The 25,888-nt window shown below is 34.5% G+C and overlaps 1 long non-coding RNA gene across 9 annotated transcripts in view; it reads left to right on the top strand.

Moving 5' to 3' along the window:
* LOC106509776 (uncharacterized) overlaps positions 1-25,888 on the top strand; it is a 705,874-nt gene that overhangs the window by 410,212 nt on the left and 269,774 nt on the right. The window contains exon 4 of one of the 9 annotated variants that reach the window (XR_014841594.1): positions 13,760-13,883. The exons of 7 other annotated variants lie outside the window; for them this stretch is intronic. This is a non-coding gene — a long non-coding RNA (uncharacterized LOC106509776). Of the gene's footprint in view, positions 1-13,759; positions 15,603-25,888 lie in introns of those variants that run through there. One more of the 9 variants, XR_014841593.1, reaches the window with a different exon arrangement.

Here is a 25,888-nt window from a genome sequence, read left to right as displayed (position 1 = left end):
TAAGTACATTAATTTCCCTAGAGTATGTCATGGTTACTTTCATGAAAATTGTTGGTACAAAAATATGGCTAAAGGAATTTTAAGATTTGGTTAAATATATCAAATATTTCAATCAAATAAATATGCAAATACTTAACAGTAAATGTGTTTTCAATGCTATAAGAAGAGTATTTGAATGCAAGGAGATAGGGATGGTTAATGAAGAAGAATTAAAACAATAGGTAGTTCTAAACTTGCGATCCTATACCTATTTCTCCTCTCCTTTTCTTTCCCTTTTCCCTCTCTCAACCTTTCTTGCCTCCTTCCTGCCCTTTCTCCCTTCCTTCCTTAATTCCTTCCTTCCTTCTTTTCTTCCATTAATTGCTCTGAATAAAATTTGAGCTATGATCTAAGCCTCCTTGTTCCCAATTTTTTTTAGCACAACTACACTGAAGATTAAATGATAATGCCACTTTTCTATTTTTACTGGCATAACTCTACCCGGTTAATGACCTTCCTGCAGGTATGGGTCAACTCTAAAACAATTCATATAGATTATTTTATCTACCCTGCATAGTAGGTTTATTGAAACCACTAAAGTGTTATTTCATTGCCATAAAATGAGTTTATAGTAGAGTTATGAATTCATACTAAATTCCTCAATTCAGCCTTCCCTTTGGCTTCCAAACACTGTTATAAAATCTAGGGCAGGATCTCACTGCCATTACTAAACTTGAATTTCATTTCATTCATCTTCAGGTGCTTGTTTATTTCCTATTTATTATTATTTGCTTTGGATTCAGGCTTATTTTTCACTATCCAGCAATCGACACAGTCAAGTTTATCTCTCATCAGTCACTCTACGTACGTCTTTTCTTCCCACCTCCCTGCTTTGAGTCATGCAGTTTTCTTCCACCTGGGACAGTCTTTTTTTGTCAGTTTAAATTCTTTCCATTACTCAACACCCTATTCAATCTCCACTTTCCCTGTAGGAAACGTTCTTCAATTACTTTAACCTTCTGAACTCCTGGAGTAGTTATAAACAGATCTCAGAGCAGCACTCTAATTACACACAGAATGTCAGAGCTGGAAGGGGCCTTGAAATCATTGACCCTAATGCCTCTGTTCACAGAGAAGGAAACGGAGCAGAGGATACAATCTGGCAAAGCAAAGGATAAGATCTTAGAGAGTGGATAGGGACAACATTTGAATGTGACACTGATGTTATATGTGATGATTCCAGTCTGGGTGCAAGAGGGAAGGATCCAGGTGGGATTCAAGCATTGAGAGTGTCATCAGAGTTAGACTCATACAGGAGGAAGAATGGGAATGGCAGTTAACAAGAGATGCACTGGTGTATTGCAGAGGAACACTGAGATTTGGGTGCAGATCTATGTGCTGTGCCAGCCACAGTAACCCTTTAGAATTCTGGTGCCTTACTGATAGTGTCAGAATTATTCAGAGGCAGAGGGCAAGGAGATAAAAGTTCACTGGGAATATTTTACTCTTCTTTAAAAATCATATTTCAGAACCAGGTTCTTTTTGAGTCCATCATTCCAATTTGTAGATCAATATTTATTGATGGAATGTAACCAATTTTTTCAAAAGTTGTAGAAGTGGAATTTCAAGTAGAGAAAAAAAAACATGAAGAAAATTCATAAAAGATAAAACCATTTGGTGCAAGGGAAAGCAGCGAGGCTTAGACTTGTAGAGGATCCCACCAGTAGGTGTTAAGAAGGAAGCCAATCATTGCACAACTATAAATGTAATAAAATTCATTGAGTAATTTTAAAAAAAGGAAGCCAAGAACTTGGAATATATTTTTAGGTCAAAAGCAATCCACTGAGTGGAATTTAACAGAAGAGTGATAGAGACACAATCCACTTTACACTGTGTGGACTACAATAAAAGTGGTACAACATAAGGATATTGTTTACAACTGAAGCAAATGTTCAACTTCCTGGACCCAAACCACTTTTCTTCTGGTTTCTATGACATCCCTTTGTTGCATTTCTTTCCATTTTCCTGGTGCCACCTACTCAGTCTTTTTCCCAAGTCCTCAGCCTGTGTTTATTCTCTGTTTAGAATCATTTTTTCTCCTCTAGCTTTACTTCTTTTCTAGGTTAAACTCCATAATTTTAAATTATACAAATAAATTTTTAAAATGATCTGCGTGCAAAAGATTTACTATTTTATTTCTTTACATCTGGATTCATCTCAATGCAAGGCAGCTATATATACAACTGTTCCATTAACATACTCAATCTCAAATCTCTACAGATATAGTAAGTTTTGATGTCCTTCTGAAAAACCTCACTGCACCCTTATCATTTTAATAACAACACTGCCATCCATTGTAGCCAGAAACCAAAAATTATCTTTGGTTTCTCCCAGTTCTTAATTCTTCACATCCAATAAATCATCAATTTTGTCTGTCTTATATGGACAAATTTTTTTTCCATCTTCTCCCGTACCTACCTAATCCTCATCCTTCTCATATTTTTCCTGTAGGTCTTCAATTGTTCCATACATGATCTCACTGCTTCCACTTTTGCCCCTCTGCAAAACACTCTCTACAATACTGTCAGAGTACTCCTACATAATACTATCATTTCACTATTCTTTTTAATATACTTCAGCAACTTCCCATTACCCTAAAGATAAAATCCAGGCTCACTACATTAGCCTAAGGGGCCTACATGATCTGGCCTATTGTGTCTGTCCTTTATTCTCAGGAAGCTCCATTCACTCGGGTCTTCCTTCTCATTCTTGAACAACTCAGCTCTTCACTGTCTCGGGACTTAGGAATAGGCTGTTTCCTCCCCTACTTAGTGTACTTATCTCCTGGTGCTTTTCAAGGCTGACTTCTCGCATTTCAGATCTTACTTAAAACATCATCTTTTGGAGAGGGTATTCTTGAGGTCCATATTACACACATATACACATAAAGTTTTCCCTTTCATCTTTCTGCTTTTCCTCTGCAGGGCAATTATGCAAGTCTTCAATTATCTCAATTATTAAGTTATTAAGTTTCTTCTGAGTCTGATATAAGCTCCATGAAAGTCAGAACTCATCTATTCTGTTCACAGAGAAATAAAACACAGCCTGGCACAAAGTATCTAACAAATAAAGATTTATTGAGTAAATTAAAGAGCCATTGACTTCAATTTTAGGAGGAATTATGGCAACAAAACTTCTGCAGATACAAAAGCAACTAGAAACATGAAGCTAAACATGAAAATGATAGACATAGCTTTGTGCTTGTTTTGTTTACTTTAATGTGAATTACTTTGTGTTTAAAACACAAGGCAAAACCTTTGCTAACTAATGCTGTGGGATGCAACTAAGTGGAAAAATATTGAAGGAGGTGGTGCAGTTGCATGCTATGTTAAGGATTAACAGATGGCACAGACAACCTTGTGCATTTCATTGATATTTTTGCAATATTATCTTACTTTGTCATTCTCAGGTGAGAAACCAACTCTGTTTCTTTAGACATATTTAACCTTCATTCTAAATCAGCATAATAAAGCCTCACTTATTGCCTTTCCACAATCTTAGAATCTATTTCCTGAAGCTCAGAATGTGTTTATTCTGCAAAATATCTCACTGGGTTTTAGTCTGTCCACAGTGTTCATGGTCACCTGTAGAAGGAGCTGGGAAAGAAAACTACTGTTACTTAAATGGAGAAGGATCTGCTAGGAAAAGCCATTAAAATGGTCTGTTTCAAACATTTTCAGTAGGATGCCATACTACTAATTCAACACATATTTCTTTTTCTTCCCTGCTCCAGCCAGAGAGTTGACAGAAATGTTACCTTGGCTACTCTTGGGAAGGCAGATCACCTTTAGGGGGCTAAAGGGTAGGAACTACAAAGGGCCTCCTGAAGACAAATCAGGAGATCAGGTATCAGGGTAAGAAGTACAAAGGTCTTCTGAAGACAAATGGGATAACAGTAGCTCTTAGAAAAGTGGATGAGAAATTTCTATTTCCCCCACTGCCACCAGCTTTATTGAAATATAAGTGACATACAGTATTATGTAAGTTTAAGATCTACAGCATGATGTGTAAAATGTTGAAAAGCTGAATTCATAGAAATTGAGTGTATTGGTGGTTGCCAGGGGCTGGGGGTGGGGATTAGAGGAAATGGAGAGATGTTTGGTCAAAGGGTACAAACTTCCACTTATTTTAATCTATATGTGCTTTTATATTTAAAGTAGGTTTCTTATAGGCAATGTATAATTGGTTCTTTTTTTTTTCGATGGACTCTGACAATTTTTCTTTTAATTACTATAGTTAGACTACTGATGTTAAAGGAAATTATTGATAGAGTTGGATTAATATTTCCCAAATTTGTTACTAATTTCTGTTTGTTGCCATTGTTCTTTATTGGCCACTCTTTTCCTGCCTTTTATGGTTTTAATTGAGCATAGATATTTATAGATACATTCACCCTATGTCTATTCCAGCATTATTCACAATAGCCAAGACATTCAACAGATGAATGAATTAAGAAGATGTGACATATATACATGTATATAATGGAATACTGCTCAGCCCTACTAAAGAATGCAATAATGGCACTTGCAGCAACACGGATGCAGCTAAAGAGTCTTATACTAAGTGAAGCAGAAAGAGTAAGACAAATACCACATGATATCACTTATATGTGGAATCTAAAATATGGCACAAATGAACCTACTTATGAAACAGAAACAGACTCATTGCCAAGAGGGATGGAGGAGGGAGTGGAATGGATGGAGAAGAGTAAATTAAATACATTTTTAGACACTGAGAATTACAAAAACTTGGTCTCTTTGCAGCCTTACTGGAAAAGTGAAAATAAAAGAAAATATATGATGTTGATCTACATCAAAACTAGAAAACAACTCACTATAGACAACATCAGGAAATCCAACAAGTGAAACTAAACCAAGGGAATAAAGAAAAGAAATCCAAGAGTCACTACATAACATATTGTTCAAAAATTTTATAATTAGGAGTTCCTGTCATGGCTCAGTGGTTAACGAATCCAACTAGGAACCATGAGGTTGCAGGTTCGATCCCTGGTGTTGCTCAGTGGGTTAAGATCCAGCATTGCCATGAGCTGTGGTGTAGGTCACAGATGCGGCTCGGATGCCGAGTTGTTGTGGCTCTGGTGTAGGCCGGCGGCTACAGATCTGATTGGACCCCCAGCATGGGAGTCTCCATATGTTGCAGGTGCAGCCCTAGAAAAGACAATAAATAAATAAATAAATAAATAAATAAATAAATAAAAACTGTGAAGAAGAAAGGACAAGTATATTTCTTTGGTGAATAAACAAATGACAGAAAGCTTACATTCTAAATCACAGGCAAGTGAAATGTGGTTTGATTCTGAGCATTTGATGGATCATATTTAATCTTGATCTTTGAATTCTGTCACCTTTTAGTGACAAAAAGTTGTTAACTTAAGATGATAGCATTTTATCTATCAATCCCTTCAAGCTTTCTGGTTTTGCAGAAATATTTTCTTATTGTATGGTTTCTATTTTAAAATTAAGAAACATACAAAAATTATAATTACACTCAAAGAAGCAAATATAAACCTTGACAATATATAAAAAAGTCTTTGATCCACCCCCCAGAATAATAAATAAAAACAAAAATAAACCAATAGGACCTAATTAAGCTCAAAATTTTTGCACATTGAAGGAAACAATAAGGAAAAAAAAAAAGACAACCTGTAGAATGGGAGAAAATCTTTGGAAACGATACAACCAACAAGGGCCTAATCTCCAAAATAGACAAATGATACAACTCAACAACAGTAAAACAAACAACCTGTATAGAACAGGGAACTATATCCAGCCTCTTGGGATAAAACATGATAGAAGATAATATGAGAAAAAGAATGTATATATATGTATAACTGGGTCACTTTGCTGTACAGTAGAAATTGCCACAACATTGTAGTCAACTATATTTTAATTAAAAAATAAAAAGTAAAATAAAATAAAGCAAAATTTGAGAAACAAAAAAAGCAGGAAAAGAGATGGAGGGAAACATAAAGTTGCTGCCTTATTGTATACAGTGGAAAAATAATAAGAATATTGGGTCACGAAATAGAGGTTTATGTAATTGATTATACATGTTAGATATGTATATATATATATATATATATATATATGTTTATAATTTGACAAGAGTCAAAAGAGTATGAGGTGGTGTATATGGCAGATTTCTCATCATTCAGATCATGTTGTAAGTAGATATCTTTTATTTCTAAGAAACCAAACTATATGAATAAACATATTATGAAAGTAAAAGTATACCTCAAAACATCAAAAAGAAAATCGTCCAAAGTTATATCTCTGAATCACAGAGTGGATTTGAAACGTGAGATATAATTTTACAATTTGTTGTACCTATATGATAGAAAATTCTATTAGCTATATTAGCATTGAATACAGTTCATTGTGCTATTTAAAAAGTAAAATTTAAAAGAAATCATGAATAAGAAAAAAAAGCCGCAAATATGTGTGAAAAAATTTGGTTCAAAGGATCATTATTGTTTGCAATAATTGCTTTTGACAACAGAAAGCAACATTTATGCTCAAGGTGATACTTTCAGTGAGAGAAGAACTATTTGAAATGTATTTATTCTCTTTTCATTAATTTGCATTTCCAACTTATAAATTTGTGCGCTAGAAAATGTGATGAGGTCATAACATATAAGCTATGTATTATTTATTTATTTATTTATTTATTGTCAATTTTTATATTTTTTATTTATTTATTTTTATTTCTAAAATATCTGATTCTCTCTCAAATCTGCATATTTCTTTTTTTTTAATTTATTTTTTTCCCACTGTACAGCAAGGGGGTCAAGTTATCCTTACATGTATATATATTTTTCCTCCACCCTTTGTTCTGTTGCAATATGAGTATCTAGACATAGTTCTCAATGCTACTCAGCAGAATACTACTCAGCCATAAAAAAGAATGACATAATGCCATTTGCAGCAACATGGATGGAACTAGAGAATCTCATACTGAGTGAAATGAGTCAGAAAGACAAAGACAAATGCCATATGATATCACTTATAACTGGAATCTAATATCCAGCACAAATGAACATCTCCACAGAAAAGAAAATTATGGACTTGGAAAATAGACTTGTGGCTGCCTGATGAGAGAGGAAGGGAGTGGTAGGGATCGGGAGCTTGGGCTTATCAGACACAACTTAGAATAGATGTATTAGTTAATTTCATTTTATTTTCTTGCACAGCAAGCAAACTAACCAAAAAACAAAAACAAAAAGAAAAAAAAAAAAAACCCAGTAAACTTCATATGGAATAAAAAGAAGAATTTGGCTTTTTAGCTATAGGAACAAAACATAAGTTAGACTTAAGATGAATTATCTTTCTATGGAAATCCTCTGTTTTCTGGGGAGAACATTATTTCAAAGATCTTTTTTTTTTTTTTCCTGTTCCTTTCTTTTTTTCCCTCCTTCTTGTATTCTCATTACATGTATGTTGTACCTTTTGCAGTTGTCCTAAGGTCCTTGGATATTTTGTTCTGTTTTGGGCTTTTTTTTTTTTTTTCTGTCTTTGTTCTCCTTGCTTTTGGTTATTAAAAACTTTATTGATATATTCTGTAGCAGAGAGATTTTTTTTTTTCAAAGTCTTCCCTGGTCTTCTAACAAGCCCATAAATATTTGTTAGGACATTGGATTCATTTTTTTTACTGTGAGCATTAGGAGCATTAGAGATAAAGAAAAAACAAAATCTGAAAGAGAGAAAAAAGTATTGAAAGGAGTGATAGGAAAATAAAGCAATTTGCTTCAAGAGACTAGAATCAGAGATTTTTTTTTTTTTTAATTTTATTACCATCAGCACAGCATGCACTGGAAGCATGGGAATCAAGCCTTGAAGTCTTAAGATAAAGTTATTTCTACCGTCCATTCCATGCTTGGCTAACAAATTATAAAGATATTCAAGTAGGCAATCATTGAGGAAAAATACATTCTAAGCACCCTATAGAAAGTTTCTTAAGCCTGAGCGCTAGTGAAACAAAGGAGAAAAGTAAGAGAAAAATGTATAATTCAAGAAACCTGAAACCCATTCTAGAGAACAAAGAAGGATGAAAATGGCACAGTCAACCTGGAGAACACTCAGCTCAGGCTGAGAAGCTGTTTCTGTTCAGATTCACTCTGGTGGAATTCAAGCAGGAAGGAGATACGTCTGGTACTGCCACACCACAGTTCATAATAGCAGATGCATATGGAGGAGGAATGATGAGTGCATTTCCTTTGGCTGCTTTTATTGCTCCAAGTCTGGGTACAGTTGAAATCTCTGTCTTTCTCATGCCCAGCCACCTCTTCGCCAATACCCTTCTCTTTCTCACAAGCCTAGGGGGTGGTTCGGCTGAGGACTCTGGCCAGTAATCTCCCAGAAAGCCTTTTGCTTTCTTTACTTTTACAGTTTTATTTCCTTCAATCTTGTCTGATAAAATCTCTTACCAAAAATTCTCAATTTGGTCAGGCTAGATTTTCCTGATTTCTGATGTTGTTACAGACATCCCCTTTCCTCATTCCCTTATTAATATAGTCAAAAATTGAGAGGCATGTATTTAAACAAATGAACTCAAATCATCAACTTAAATAAGGAAATTAATATTGGAGAGACAGGGAGTTCCCTTCGTGGCTTAGTGGTTAATGAACCCAACTAGGAACCATGAGGTTGCAGGTTAGATCCCTGGCCTTGCTCAGTGGGTTAAGAATCCAGCATTGCTGTGAGCTGTGGTGTAGGTCGCAGACGTGGCTCGGATCCTGTGTTGCTGTGGCTGTGGTGCAGGCTGGCAGCTGTAGCTCCATTCGACCCCTAGCCTGGGAACTTCCGTATGCCGCGGGTGAGGCCCTAAAAAGAAAAATTAAAAAATATATATATTGGAGAGACATTCCAAATGACAAAGTTAATTGATAGATGTGTTGATTGTTAATTAATTTCCTTGAAACGTTTTACTAATGGCATAGTTTTTTTCTTATAACAGTATATAGATTACTGAAGAAAATATTCGTGTGCCTTTGTAGTCAACTCGGTGTTTTGTTAACTGATGGATTTGCACGGTGGTGCTGAAAAACGCCCTCAGCACATGGTCACTCAGTGAAGCCATATTGTGTGTGTCTTATTTGTTTTACATTTTTTCTTTTTGTTGGTGCAAATTTCTTCATCTTCTAATTTCTACTGGGGTTTTGTTTATTTCTGACACAAATCAGATATGTAAAATACCGTTTATTATTAAAGAGAAAACACATAAAACCAGATGGCAAGAACCAAAATCTAAGGGAAAAAACAGTTTTAAAATTAAGTTTACGTTCTAGTATAATGAACCATATAATTAATCTAAGAACAAAATGATAAAGTCCCTAATTGTACACATATTCAGCTGGTTCTTTGTCAATTTGGTTACTAACTCAACTGCTTCATTTAATACTCTTGAGTTAATGAGGTATTTCTTATTCTAACAAGATGAACATTGCAGGATTTTTGCCTTAAGCCCAAGGTTCTTATGAGCCTGGAAAGCAAGTATAAGTAGTGATTAGGGGTGTGTGTGCATGTGTATGTGTGTGTGTGTGTGTTCGTAGATGTGTATATGCATGTATGTATATGCGTGTATGTATGTGTATATATGCTTATGCATATTTATGCTGCTATTTTTATATTCATATTTATGTGAAAGTGTGCTACATAATGGTTATGAAAATACTATGTAAGGGCAAAATTTTACATTTTAGTTCTGTCCTTTGGGTGATAAAAGAGAACTCATAATTGAGTAGAATTCATCCTTATCTTCTTTTTTTATGATCATGATTTGTTGAGCAATAATAATTCTCCAGTATCCATAAAAATGGCATCAAAATTCCATTACTTTGTGCTCATGTGAAAAGGTGTATCTTAGTTAGATTATTCTTTTTCAAATTCTATTTTCTCAAAAAAATATTTGTTAGGACATTGGATTCATTTTTTTTTTTTTTACCCACACGTACATAGTGTTTCTACATTGTAGTAACCAGGTTCTTCATCCACAAAATTCACCAAGCATATGATACATAGCACTCAAACTCAGTTAACAAATAAAATTTGTCATTATTTCACAGGTTAGGGGAATGCATAAATCTTTTTGGTGTTTTAGATTTACAATGACAAATTCTCATTGCTACACATAGCATAAAATGCATACTATTAAAAAATCCCTGTTTCTAAAAAAGACTAAGAAAAATACATATGAGCGGAATACCAACACCCCAATTTGTAGGCAGTTTAAGAGGGAACACTTAAGAGGAATTGGTCTTTTTTGTTGTCTCACAAATGCCTTCTGGCTAGATGGGGTGATATGGAAGAATACAGTGACTTTCTAGTTGACTACTTTTATCATTAACATGTATCAGGAATATATAATAAGAAAATAGTTGAGGAGATAAAAATAACATATGCAACACTATTGACATTGAATCTGTGCTTTAGTCAGCACGTCACCATGGAAATGTCCAACAATTATGGGATTCAGAAGAGAGGCCCTGAGTAGACATAAACATTTGTAAACATCCTCATATCACTGATAATAGGAGAATCAAGGAGTATAATGTGAGAAGAGATAATCTAGAGTAGAACTTCTAATTTAATCATTTAAAATCCCAGTTGCATGAAATATAAAGGCTGATATTCTAACTCCTTTTCATGATACACAGGATCTTTCATACTTGCCTGTCTTCATCCTAATCTTCTGTTTTTCTCCTCCTCCTTATACAGTTTACATTCTAGTCAAGAGAATTTCTGCTTAGTTCCCTAAAGAGGCATATCTTTGCATATGATAGTTACTTTACCTTTAATAGGTAATCATTTATTTACACTGGAATCACTTACTTTTCTTTCAGAATGCAGATCAAGCACTATCTTAGCTGGAAATTATTCCTTGATCCATAAGTTAGAAGTCATCTTTTTTTACCTTTTGTAATGTTTTATTTCTTTTATAGAAATAGATACTGTATTATATGCATACCTACATACACACAATACGTCACACAATTAAATGTGAACCTCCCCAGTGTAAATATTGTTCAGGAGCTTTATACATAACTGAAATTATAGAGAGTAAATGATGGCACACGAATCAATCCAATTGAAGAAAGCGATCTTAGTTTATGGCACCTTTGAACTGTGACCTAACTTCCCAGATTTGAAGTCTCCTTACCTCTTTGAATTGCACTTAACCCTATTTTGAAATAAAGGAGTTGGTATGTATGCTACCTGTTTTTTGTTTAATACTATTATACTATTTTATTTTTTAATACTGAAGTATTTTCTCTTGGATAATTAGTTCATGGACAGGCAGTGGTCATTTTATAACCCAAAGCAATAGAAAAGACAAAAAAAGCATCATAGGGAGTTCCTGTTGTGGCTCAGCAGTAATGGACTCAGCTAGTATCCATGAGCACATGGGTTCAATCCCTGGCTTTGCTCAGTGGGTTAAGGATCTGGCATTGCCCTGAGCTGTGACGTAGGTCACCGATGCAGCTCAGATCCCACATTGCCATGGCTGTGGCATAGGCCAATGGCTACAGCTCCGATTTGATCCTTATCCTGGGAACTTCCATATGCTGCAGGTGCAGCCTTTAAAAAAAAAAAAAAAAAAAAAGCATTTAATTATTTATTTTGAATGTGAGAATTTTGGGAAATTTGACCCATGTTGTTGAAAGTATAGTTTTATAGTAAAAGCATCAAGATGCGATAAATATGTCTAACACATCTATAAGAGTCTAGATAGGCAGAAATTGTCATAATATCAAATAACAAAGAGTATTTGTAAAAGAGAAATTCAGTGAAATGTTTCATAATTTTGCCCTAAATAAAATAAGTATCAGTTAAAAATGTTTTGAATCTTAGTCTAAAACTTTTCATAAAAATTACTTTTTAATCCCCATTCTCTTCTCAGTGGAGGGCAATATTAATTTGTACTCTTCTAGATCTAAGGTAGGCTTTGAAGAAGGCAATGAAAGAATCAGAGTAGAGGGAAAATTTTTGAATGGATTAGAATAAGAAATAATCTATGAAGAATATTGAAAAGGTAAAGTTTTCAGTCTCTTTAGCTACAGAAACTTATACATAAGAAAATAGGGAGTTCCCATCGTGGCACAGTGGAAACGAATCTGACTAGGACTAGGAACCATGAGGTTGCAGGTTCGATCCCTGGCCTCGCTCAATGGGTTAAGGATCTGGCGCTAAAAAGACAAAAGACAAATAAATAAATAAATAAATAAAAGAAAATAAATTAATTGAAAGCTTAATACAAATAGGAAGTTAACCAACTGTATTTTCATTAATTTGCTCTGAATATTTTTAAACTATTGATGAAAAACTTTACTTTCACCTTAAAAAATAACTATAGCAATTTGGTGTGAAGACGGTTTTCTCAAAGATCATGATATTATTTTCAATACATTTTTCTATGGACTCTGTAACTGTATTTATTATTTCAAGTTTCTCACAAGCAAACCCCATATGTAGGGACATGATTTTGAAAGTAATGGTTTTGAGATTCTTCTTGTATTCATTTCTGTTCTTCTATTTTCATAAATAATTACCAATTAATAGAGTTCCTGTTGTGGCTCTGTGGGTTAAGAACTCAACACCATGTCTGTGAGGATTCAGGTTTAATCACTAGCCTCACTCAATGAGTTAAGAATCTGACATTGCTGCAAGCTGCAGCGTAGGTCGCAGATGGGGCTCAGATCTAGGTGTTTGCTGTGGCTGTGGTGTAGGCTGGAAAATGCAACTGCAGTTTGTGCCCTAGCCCAGGAACTTCCATATACCATATGGATGGCCTTAGAGAGAGAGAGGGAGAGAAAGAAAGAAAGAAAAGAAAAAATCAATTAATAAATTATAACGTTAATTTTAAATGTTTCCTGATTGTTTTAAAAGTTAAGATATATCACAATTTTAGTCATATTCATATCAAAATAAGACCCTCCTGCTCTGACTAAAAAGGAATAATGTTTGGAACTGATTCAAATGAATTGACCACTCTTCAGTGGGTATGAAAAGTATTACTGGACAAGACACTCCCAAAGCCTCCTTTCCTTTCTTGTAAGGCCCCTAATAAGAGTGAATCCCATATAATCAATAAGAAAATTGTAGAAAATTCATAATGTAATTTTCATTCTTCCATATAGGCTTATTATGGCTTCTGACCACACTTAAATCGGGAGATTCCGATCTCTGGGGAATCAAACGATTCTGATCTCTGAACTGCTGCATTGTTGATGCTGTTGAAGCCTTCAATCCAAGTTAATAATCACTACAGGCCAGCATGTGTACTTTCTAGATGTGACATTTTATTTAGAGTTATGATAAAATCAGCTAATTAATTAGTACAAAGGAAAGTCCAGTATAACGTAATTTCCCTGCCAAGCAAACAACCCTTCTACGATGGCCAGTGGACTCTGTCCATTCAACTTTTAAATATTTGCTGAGTTTATTTTGAATGTTGATATATATTGCCAAGGAACAATCCTCAAGGGAAATATATGAATTATAATTTTATTAGGCATAAATTTAGGAATGGCAGAAATAAGCCAATGCATATAAAAGTACAGTTTTTGAAATATAAACTAATATGAGATAATGGTGATAAATTAATAAATGACTGAATTGCAGTTTAGGACACATGGGGAATTTCTCCCTCCTTCCATCAATAGCTCAATTCTGCTTTTGAAAAGGTATTTCTTTTCTCTTCCTAGTTTCTAGAATTACTATGAAACAGACTCCATCCTCAGCTTCTGAGAAGATGTGTGACTCAGGCACAGTGTCTTATTGCCTTGGCAGTAATGATTGTCTCAAGGATGGGCACCTGATCAGTCAGAGGTAATGGAACTGTGTTTATGAATAATTGTTGAGGTTATGGGAAGCAGATTTTTTTTCCTTTGTCTACTTGAATGTAGAGCATAGCCACTTTATAATGAGAATTAAGCCAAAATATAAGGAAGAAAATAGATGTTGATCAAGATATAGACAAAGCCAGGTCTTTTTGACATTGTTTCATCTCATACCAAATTAGGCAAAGACTAAAACCAGCACTAACTCTGAATTTTTCTAAATTTACATGAACTAAATTGTCTGATGTTTAATTTCTACAATAAAGTTTGAGTTGAGATTTTAGTCAGTAGCAACCAAAAAGTCCTAATTCATTTGGGAAGGGAATTTAAGTAGTCAGTTTACTCATAAAAGAATGAGTAAGGTCTAAGGCACTGTCAGAATATTTAATTTTTTTTTCATTTTATAGCTATGGACAACTAATTTAAATATTTTCATTACTGAATATTTGCAATATGCCGAACAGGAGCTTGAAATGCACATAGTGTTTCTATGACAGGCAAGTGGGATAAAGATAGATATAATACTGCCCCAATGCCATATTTTCTTCTAGGAGGACATATGAATTGGCAAATCTCAAAGAAAATTGCATTTAATACAATTATATTAAATTGTAAAGTATCCATCTTTACTTTTGTTCTATCATGAGGTACATCAACAGAGACTTTCTTGGGAATATTACAGAGAATACAAACTGTCTTAGGAATGTTACAGTGATCCTTTCCATTAAATATCTGAATTAATCATAATTCAAAAAATTGTGGATCCAGAAGTTCTTTATATTTGTCCTAGATTATTTCAAAAGGTTTTATAAAATATTTTCCCCAAACTTAAAGACTACAACATTCCTCATGTACGAAGTCGTATAGGGCACACTTGAGAGTGAAAAATCTATTTTCTGTGTGCCGTAACGAAATGAACCTACTGAGGGAGAAAAATAAAAGCTATATGGTAAAGTGTGAAGCAGACTTTCTTCCACCTTGTTAAGAGCAGTGGAAGGTTACTGCAACCATGGCTTCATTAGTGAGAAAACTCACCGTGTTGACTGTGTATGATCCTTTGATTCCCTGTGTGGATCTTTTCTTCACTTTATTTTTCCTCCATATGACATCTGCTGTTGAATCTAAGATAGAACCAAAAAAGATGAGATTTTAGCTCTTTGGATTTGTCCAGCTGCAGCTCAGTGATGTTATACCACAACACTCAGCCCAACACGCAGCTAGCTTATACTCCTAAGAGCAAAGATGAACAGAAAAATATTCCTCCATATTGCAACACAAGTGTGCTAAGAAAATGTAAACTAAAAGTTACCTTTTATAGGATGCTTTTTTCACTTAAAGAGTTTTAAGAGGTTCCTATTCATAGAGAAGGTTTCAAGTATTGTTTTCTACACAAAATGATTAAAATAGCAATATAATTTCTTCAAAGTTCTCTTTAAAAAAAATAGCATTCTTTCAACATTTTGACTACTTGGGAGAAGTTGTCTGAAGTAGATAGTACCTGAAAAAATTCTGCAAAAATAATATTGAATGGTTTACTATCCTAGTAAAAGATCTGTAAAACACTTAAAATGTAAAATTATTCCACACCTTATCAAAATCATAAAGTCACTTTAACTACATTGCTGCTTCTTGATTTCTACCAAATTATTTCTAACCAAATCCTTTCTACCTAAATAAGATAATATCTAGGAAAGAACTGTAATAAAAAGCAAAGAATAAAGAATTTAAGTACTTTATTTTAGAGAAGTGTATAAGAGTTTGATTTTTAATAGAAGCAGTATGTAACAGGTTAGATATTTCCAGACATACTGAATTAATTAATTTGAAGTCACATAAAAATATCCCATAAATCAGAATAAGTCAGTTAAGTTAATAAATTATAGACTCGGTAAATAGATCTATGGGATTATTAAGCCCTGGCTTATTGCAAAACCCTTCTAACTGTTTTTTTTTTTTTTTTTTTTTTTTTTTTTTTTGCTGTTACCTTGACCTCTACAGTCTATTCTCAAACTAGCATCCAGAATGCTTCTTTAAAAACTTAAAAGCATGGCACTCTTATGTTAAAAACTCTCTAGTGGGGTCCCATCTCTTTTAGTGTAAAAGCTGAAGTGCTTTAACGACCTCTGGCTGGCTCCCTGATTCCTCTGTGATCTCTTCTACTTTCCCCAATCCTTATTTCACTCCAACTGTAATAATCTCCTTGTGACTCCTTGAATGCATTAAAAAAAAAAAAATCTATCTCAGAGTCTTTTCTGTTCCTACTTCCTGGAACATACTTCTCCCGGATTTCCAAGTGGTTTGCTGTCTTACCTTACTTCCATCTCAGCCCAAAGACATTTCCATGAGTATTTCTCTGACGACATGCTCAAAATGAACCTCCTTTGGAACTCACTGACTCTTTTGTTCCTGCCTTATTTTTCTTTCCAGCCAAGAAGATGTAAGGCATATGTGACTAGCTCAACCCTTCTTCCCTGTCTTTTCCATGATTTTTCTTACTAATATCTAACAACAGTGAATTTTGTTATTCTTCAGATATACTAAGTTTGCCCATGCTTCAAAGACTCTATGTGTGCTATTCTTTGTATTTTATTTCCTCGTCCAGTCTTATTGCCCTTCATTTGTCAGGACTTTGCTTAGATAGTCCCCTCTGAGATGTCTTTCTATTTCAAATATATCTCTTCTTCTTGCTGCCTTATTTAACTTGCCCCACCATCATTGTTAGATATTTTGCCCTTTTGTATTATCTTTATGCTTTATGAATATGATTGGAAATTACATGATCATTTTTCACTTATTTGTGGTCTTCGTATTCTATTAGAAAGTAAGCTCTATGAAGCTAGAAATCTTGTTCTGTTCAAAGTCGCATCCAAATTATAGGACAATGTCTCACACAGTGTACATGTTAAAATATAATTGTTTAATGTTTCCTGAATGAACATGTACAGAAGTAAAGGAAGAAAGAAATAATAAAAAGAGTTATTAGAATATAATTTTCCTGAGATTAAAAATACTTGGATTTTTTTTTGTAAGTAAGATAAATCTAACTTTAGCGGCTTAAACCAGTAAGGAGTTTATTTCTGTCTTAACATGAAATCCAGAAGCTGACAGACAAAGGTTGATATAGCTTGTCAAAAGACAGTTGTTGCTCCCCATGCATTAAATCTGTATTCTAGGCAGAAAGGATAAAAAAACCCAAAGTGTAGAGCACGTTGAGTATGATTATTCTCTGTTTATAAGGAAGATAATAATATTCGTACGAGTCCTTCTCAGCACATGTTCATTAACACCTCATTTGCCATAACTATGTCACTCTCTCACAAGACCACCACTGTTTTCGAGAGAGCTTTCAAAACTGAATTTTTAATGTGAGTTTATCACCACCTCAAATAAAATTTGCATAATAATATTGATACAAACAAAAGAGGGTGGATATTGGATAGACAGCCAACAGGGTTAGCCACATGGGTCTAGACCTACTCTGCTTTAAAATAACTCCAAATTTCTCAGTGGAAACGAATCTGTCTAGTAACCATGAGATTGCAGGTTTGATCCCTGACCTCGCTCAGTGGGTTAAGGATCTGGCGTTGCCATGAGCTGTGGTGTAGGTCGCAGATGTGGCTGGGATCTGGAGTTGCTGTGGCTGTGGTGCAGGCTGGCAGCTACAGCTCCTATTCGACCCCTAGCCTGGGAACCTCCATGAGCTATGGGTGCAGCCTTAAAAAGCAAATAAATAAATAAATTAAATAAAATAAATACTCCAAATTTCAGCAAATGATGGTTAAGAGAATCCCGCAAGTTATATTAAATAGGGACATAGGTGAGTATATTTTAAAGTTTAAAATTCATGGGATCTGACTTCTGATCTAAATTCTGGCAGTTATTTGCTTTGGGAAATTGAAAGTGTCCCTAACATTTCTGAGCCTCATATGTTTTATTTGCCAAATGGTGGTGGTATATATTCTTATGCTTTAGTGAGTTTACAGACTGATTAGAATCAACTGATTTATTAAGTACAAAGACACTTGAAAATATATTCAGTAAATTATAACTATAAAATGTTTCATTTTATTTTCTCATTTGGAATGAATACAGATTTTTTTTCCAAGCATTACACAATTAATTGGACAAGTGTCTGCATTATTATATAGGTGAAAATTGATTATGCAATATTATTTTTATTTTAATAACGACCTCTTTTAGTTCTAAAAATGCTCTAATTTTATATTAAAACCCATACAAAATAGCAGGGCATTTTAATCTAACTTGCACATGTCAAACAATCTAACATCTTAAAACTCTTAGCTTATACTCTAATGGGTATACATTTTATGTATGTCAAAGCAAAATTCTTAATTATATAGCAGAATGAGATAAAATATCTTCATCAACTTTTATGCAGTGATTAACTGTATATTAGTTTTTTCAGTGGCAAGATTAATATATTTTGCCTAATTAAGACAAGGATGTTGCTTCTTTGCAGATTTTACTAACGGAGAATTGACTGATGCTATAACAGAAACCCATGACAACTACCAGAGCAGAAACTTGGAAAGTTCATAAATAAAAACAGATCTGTGGTGTTCCTGTTGTAGCTTGGTGGGTTACAAACCCCACTAGCATCCATGAAGCTGCGGGTTTGATCCCTGGCCTTGCTCAGTGGGTTAAGGAGCCCACGTTTCCGAGAGCTGTGGTGTAGGTCACAGACGTGGCTTGGAACCCATGTTGCTGTGGCTGTGGTGTAAGCCAGCAGATGCAGCTCCAATTTGACCCCTAGCCTGGGAATTTCCATATGCTGCAGGTGCGGTCCTAAAAAAAAAAAAAAAAAAAAAAAAAGGCAAAAAACAGATCTGTGAGCTCTGACTTTGTGTTCAAACAATGGTAACAATAGTACTTTGCCTGAAAAAAGTAGAACATCTTCCAAGATATTCTTCTCTGGAATAAAATAACTGCTCCTGACTATATTTAGGCTTATGTTTTTCAATGATAGTTCTTCTAAAAATCATTTCAAATGTGTTATTTATTCATCATATTAGGGCTCTTTTACGGAAGAAACAACCCTCCATAGGATATTATTTAGCATTCGAGATTGTACAATTTTTTTCACTTTTGTTTTCTTTTGAATTAGTCATATCTCCCCATTTTATGTCTTTCCTAAGAGAAGGGCCTGCTGGTCTGTAATTGATATATATTCTCAGTAAATGCTATGGCATGGATGTGTATATCACTTCCTCTTCATAAAGCATCCACTGCCTATGCACGTGTAGGCAATCATAAACTATATGTCTATTTACAAGACTGTAAATTGGCTCCGTGAAGACTATCTGCTTATTTTCCATGTGATTTTTGTTTCTCTGGCAAATACTACAAGTTGGTACAAGATAGCAATTTGCCTGTTTTAACAGAGATCCAATAATAGTAGCTTAAAAAAAGATAAAATGTTTATTTAGGGTTTACGTATTTGCAACTGAAGGGCCAAACTCCTTGATTTTTCAGGTTGGATTTTTTTATTGGTGTTTAGTTAGGCCACTATGCACCCGGATTCCTTCATTCTTATTTCTCTGAACTTCTGAGGGCATTCTCCTTGCCCACATGGAAAAATATGACTCACTAGCATCTGAATGTGGCCTGGAAGTTGCATATCTCATTTCAGCCCTTGGGCCCAAACGCGGTGATCACACCATATCTCACTATAAGGAAGGCTTATAATTATTATCTATATATTAGAATCCATGCACCCAGTTAAAGTCCGGTTCTGTTATCAAAAGGAAGTATAAGGAACAGTTGTTAGGGGACAGTTAGTGGTCTCTGCTCCAACCGGATTGCTCAGAACTTAGAATCAGCGCTTTGATTTCTAATGTTAGTTTGATTTCAGGTACCTTTGTTTAATTCATTTCAAAACTTTATAAAGGTCAGAAAATGATGAATTAAAAGTAAAGTAATACCATGTAATTAACTATATACTGTTTATAAAAACAATTAACCTTAGGAAAAGTTTGCAACAGTTTACTGATAACATATGGGTCTAGTTATTGTGTAGACCAGATTTAACTATCTATTTCTTCATACAAACTTAGCATTTAGATAGGAAAGGGCAAGAGAAATAGATCTGTCCTTGCTTCTTGGTCATTATCTAGGTTTTGTTAGTTCAGTGTATCCCTGAGTTTCAGCAATGCAGCCACTTCCTTATTCAATGATGGTTTAAGCGTTACTAATTCAAATCAGACTTCCTACTTCTTTACATTATTGAAAGTCCATATTTGGGGAGTTGCTGTCATGGTGCAGCAAAAACGAATTTAGCTAGGAACCATGAGGTTGCAAGTTCGATCCTGGCCTCACTCATTGGGTTAAGGATCTGGCATGGCAGTGAGCTGTGGCCTAGGTCGAAGACATGGCTCGGATCTGTCATGGCTGTGTCTGTGGCATAGGCCAGCGGCTACAGCTCTGATGAGACTAGCCTCGGAACTTCCATATGTTGTGAGTGCAGCCCTAAAAAGACAAAAAGACAAAAAAAAAAAAAAAAAAAGGAAAAAAAGAAAGTCCATATTTTTGAATGTGGGATATTTATTAAATGCATTTTCATATTTATATTTTTCCCAAATATCTAAAAAAGATATGAATGCCAATTCAAGGACCTCCGAAACTATAGCTGTCTTCTGCTATGTATTACAATGATTGTTACAGGAAAGTTCTCTTCTCTCTGTGTTTTTCAGGCAAATATTCTTATGACAAATTTGGGAGGATAAAACAACTTCAGGCCTAGGAGATATTTGGAAATTTTTCCCTGTTACTTTGAGGTCCTTTTAATTGGTATTTCTTATATCAAAGCAGCAATATAAAATATTTAATGAAAATATTTAATTTGTATTTTATATGCTTATGATTACTATCATGTGTTATATTCTCAAAAAATTAACTGCAGAAGGGAAATTATTTTAGAGGAAAATAACATACAAGACATGGGCATTCTCTTTCTCTCTGTCTCTTTCTGCTCTCTGTCTCTCTCATACACACATTGTATAACACAGCATCATCAAAACTTTAATGAAAGAAGAGGAAATGAAGGACATAAAATAATCTAGAAATTTGAGATTAAATAAAATAGTAACTGCTGAGTTTCTGGTAGGGTTTCAAAAGAAAATTTGAATTATTTTGAGAGTTCTGTCATTATAAAGAACTATTTAATAAGGTGTATACACAAGGACTACACCCTGGGAAGCTTTTGGTAATTGTCTTCCATCCTTTCTGACGTTGTATTGGACATTGCTGAGAACTTTAAGTCACTCCTGGAAAATACATGATCTCCCATCTAAAGAAGATAGTAATTCAAAGAAGCAGCCCACAAAACAAACTGGGTAGCACAGTTGGTCACATGTTCAAAAGCCAAAAGAAGTTTTAACCCTTTAATATAGTAGAAACAGAGATAAAACATGAGTAGAACTTGTAGCAGACCTATAGAAATGGAAACACTGTGTAGTGTAACAAACTTTGGGTGAAGTTCTTCATCAGTTCCTTGTACTTGAAATTGGCAAGTGGGAGATGCAGAAATATGCTCATCTGAAACACTGTTTGGATTACATCTCATCATGTTATTGTGTTATGCCTTCTCAAAAGTCAACATGTTCTGGCATAAAAAACTATGGTATCTCAGAGAACAAACATTTTCACATTTAATCCATTTTCTATTTACTCCAACCACTGATTATCTTTTCTAGATTTAGAAAAAAAGAGCTGTGATACTTTACTTGACAAACAAGATTAAAATCCTCAGAGGTCTTTATCATTTCTATTGACTTCTGTGCCCTTAAACTGGCTTATTTGTCACATCAACTGAAACACCCTGCCATTTGTTTAAGCTTTGAGTATTATTTCATTGTTCCAATTATTTTTAAATGAAAATGTTCTCACTTCCTACAGATTACACACTTCTGTGCTTCTTATTCATTGTAGCACATTTCTTTATAAAGTTGACAAACAATTTTGAACTCTAAATTATGCTTTGTGTGTCACAAAGCTGCAGCTGTAAGCTGAACCGTGAAAATGTGAGCTGAGAGTCTCCATCGGAACAAAGAAGCTTACCATCCAATAACTGCTATGATTAGATTCATTTTTATCATTTGTTAATTGATATATCTTTGGGTTGAAGGTGAAAATCCATATGCCAGTTTTAGAGAGCTTAGGCAAAACAATATTGTATCTTGTGGCTCCTGACACCTTCTACAGGAAGTGGAGGCAAATTTATCCACCTTCCTTACGTGTGTTGAACACCTATTATTCTTTTTCCAGGCATTGTCCTATGCATTAGGCTTATAAGCAAGAATAAACTCTAGTCCCTGCTTGAAAAGTTTTTTTTTTTTCTTTTTTTGGTTTTTAGGGCCACACCCGCAGCATACGGAAGTTCCCAGGCTAGGAGTAGAATCAGAGCTGCAGCTGCCAGCCTACACCACAGCCCCAGCAATGGGGGAGCAGAGCCACATCTGCAACCTACACAACAGCTCATGGCAATGCCAGATCCTTGACCCACTAAGTGAGGCCAGGTATTGAATGCACATCTTCATGGATACTAGTTGGATTCATTTCTGCTGCACCATGATGGGAACTCCTGCACCTTTTTTTTTTGCTTGCAAAGAAGGTTTTATAGTTCACTGAGGTAAATAGACAAGTAACATACAAGTTTTTGAGTACATATAGTACATATATAAATATCAAGCCTTAAGAGGGAAGGAAAAATAATCATTTTTGTTTGTTATTAGTTATCTACAATATTCAGAAAATATGCCAGAGACATTTGCAAAGAAGGTTCCATCATATGTTACCTATAATAATGATTAAAAAGTCTAGAAGTAAAGAATAAAATTTTTATGCAGGAAAAAAACAGCAAAAATATGCATACTGAACATTTGACTTCCATACTTAAGATGAATTCCCTTCCTTTTCTCATTATAAGTCATTATATAGAAACTTTCTGAGTTGTAACATTAACTTAGGAGTTAGAAAAAGAGTGAACAAAGTGTTTTTCACAGACTCTGTAATGTCTATCTGAAGCATGTGGAAGCCTCACTTATACCTTTCAAAAAGAGTTTCCTTTCCCCTCCCACTATAGCCACTTTTACAGAAGTTCTTCTTTACATAATAAAGCAGTGGAAATCAGATTGCAATAAAACTGACACATATAATGAGCTTAGTGACACTTGAGTCAAACAACATTTGATTTAACAAATTTTCATTCTGATAGGCATCTGGTGTTTGTTTAATGGGATTTTGAACTATAAATGAGAAATATCATTTAATTATTCTTTCACTTTTAATTCCCTTTTAAATCTTTTTTTAACATGGACAATATACTGCTTTGTTCCTTGTGGATATGCCTGAGCAAATACTTTGTAAAGTAACAAAATACTTTTTCGTTGGCATGTGGGAAAGGAATATGATCCTCTTCGTTAGATGTCCAGTGAGAAACTCCAGTAGGTCTCTAGCTATTATGATAAACTGGCCAACACTTTTCACTGATGGTTTGGTGTTGGCCAACATGGTTGGAAAAGTTTAGCTCTGGCCATTATTGAGACTAGGATTATTTTCCATTTGGAAGGTGTCATAAGGGAAAATAGGCAATTCCAATGAAGATAGTTCTTACTAAGAATAGCAAATTGCTACTGCTGCTCTGTTAATCACTCAACCCCAAATGCATAAAGTTATAATTAAACCACAGGTTTCTGGGGATATATTTACTTAAATGAAATAAAATGTTTGCTCTAAATCACCATTATCCAATAGAATGATTTCTAAGAGATATGCATGAATACTTATCCTAGAATATAAGACAAATGTGTTAATATTCCAAATAGGTTGTGTGATATTTAACTCATCAGCAAATATTTAGATTTTTAAGTTTATAACTTACTGAATATCACATATTACTTAACTCATTTACTTTTTCAAAACTAAATGTGTTTTGCCTGTTCACTCAGAATCATTTTTTTTTTTTAACTTTTGTATTTTTAGGCATGCACCCATGGCATATGGAGGTTCCCAGGCTAGGGGTCTAATTGGAGCTTCAGCTGCCAGCCTTCACCACAGCCACAGCAATGCCAGATCCTTAACCCACTGAGTGAGGCCCGGGATCAAACACGCAACCTCATGATTCCTAGTCAGATTCATTTCCACTGTGCCATGATGGAAACTCCTCTCCCAGCATCTTAAATGCAGTGTAGTAAGATAATTTGATCCCTATTTCAAGCACTAAAGGGATAAGTTTGATTTCCACTTCTTCCAATTACTTCTAGAGGTGGTAGAGTGCTCAAGGAAGATGCGAGATGACAGACTTTATGATTTCACATAGTCTTTCCTCTATCATATAATTATTATCAAAATAATTATCAAGGAAAACTACTCTAGATTTAGCCTTGGGAGAAGGTCATTTTAGAAGGAGAAGAAGAGGCCTTTACCTCCATGGACTTAAATACAACCAATTACTTTGTCCTATGGATTTCCTGCCCCTGTATTTCTTGACTGTATCCCTCTTTCATTCTCACCTTCTTTCAGGCTGAAATGATTGTAGTGTTTATCATAATAACTAGAACTATAACTTCCCTTTTTCTTATATCCTCTTAATCCTCCCCCCAATATTTCTCTTCCAAATTTTTTTTCTGGATTCCCACTGCTTATCAATTTTAGCAAAATCTTTTACCAGTGGCTTTTAAGGCATTCACAGAATGCCTGAGCAAGCCCTGTTACTCACTAGACTATAGACTCCCAAACTAGAAATACAAATTGGTTCTCAGATATGACATTACTTTCCCATTATTGTGATTGTTTTATTCTTTTTTCCACGACCTCAAATATCTGCATAAAATGACAGTTGCACCTCTTAAAAATCTCAGCTGTCACCAACATCATTTTTTATTTTATGATTGTCCTTGACCAATTTGATACTAACTTTCACTTCTCTGAAAATTTCTACCATTTCCATAGCTTTAATGATTATGACCTTGAGCTTTCCCCATCTGTTTATACATTTCAGTGGATTAAGTATTTCACTTTTGTTTTATCTTACGAATATCTAGTATTTGCTCAGTAAATTATTACATTGTCTTCTGTTTTATTGAGGAGATGGTCTCATGATTAGAATATGAAAACACAGGCCATGTTTCTACTTCCATTTTTTTGAAAGTATAAAATCAGTGTTCATAGGCTAAGGAAAAACAAAAATGTGTAATGAGCTTACTACATGTAAGCATGCTGCTAAAGGTAGTAGAGAGGAGCTGGATATGAGATTAATGTATCCATTATTCTATTTTTTTTTTTTTTTTTTGTCTTTTGCCTTTTCTTGAGCTGCTCTGCAGCATATGGAAGTTCCCAGGCTTGGGGTCTAATTGGAGCTATAGCCACTGGCCTACACCAGAGCCACAGCAACGAGGGATCTGAGCCGCGTCTGAAGCCTACACCACAGCTCATGGCAACGCCTGATCCTTAACCCACTGAGCAAGGGCAGGGATCCAACCCGCAACCTCATGGTTCCTAGTCGGATTCGTTAACCACTGCGCCACGACAGGAACTCCGAGAACAATTTTCGTGGTCTAAACAGCACTTCTTTATGATGTTATAAGCTTTAAGAGGACAGTAGATCATGCTCACAGCTGTTTTCTTAGTACCTAGAACAGTGCCAGTAACATTAGCTTTGTTTTAACCATTGCAGTTGAATTAATGTGTGCCTGACACTCTCCTCACTTATTAAAAAGTAAGCATCAGATGTATTTTTAAGAGGAATAATTAGTTCAGTTTGAAAAGTTCTTGTGAGACATTCTAGGAATCAAATAATCAAATATTTATCAAATCATTGTTTTTTCATTGTTTTCTTTCTTTTTTTTTTTTTTTTTTTTTTTGTCAACATCAAAATGTCTGAAGTTATTGCTATGGTAACCAGGAAAGGAATTCCTTAGCAAACATGAAACATGTCTGACCAGAAAAAATTATTCAGGGAGTTTTAAAAATCATATT

Source organism: Sus scrofa, chromosome 3 (assembly GCF_054392235.1).
Source record: "Sus scrofa isolate SSC_HxYL_T2T_F1_AM1 chromosome 3, Sscrofa_HxYL_maternal_Yorkshire_Landrace_v2.0, whole genome shotgun sequence".
Lineage (NCBI taxonomy): Eukaryota > Metazoa > Chordata > Mammalia > Artiodactyla > Suidae > Sus > Sus scrofa.
Note: the sequence above shows the minus strand (reverse complement) of the source record. Positions and strands in the feature narration are given on the sequence as shown.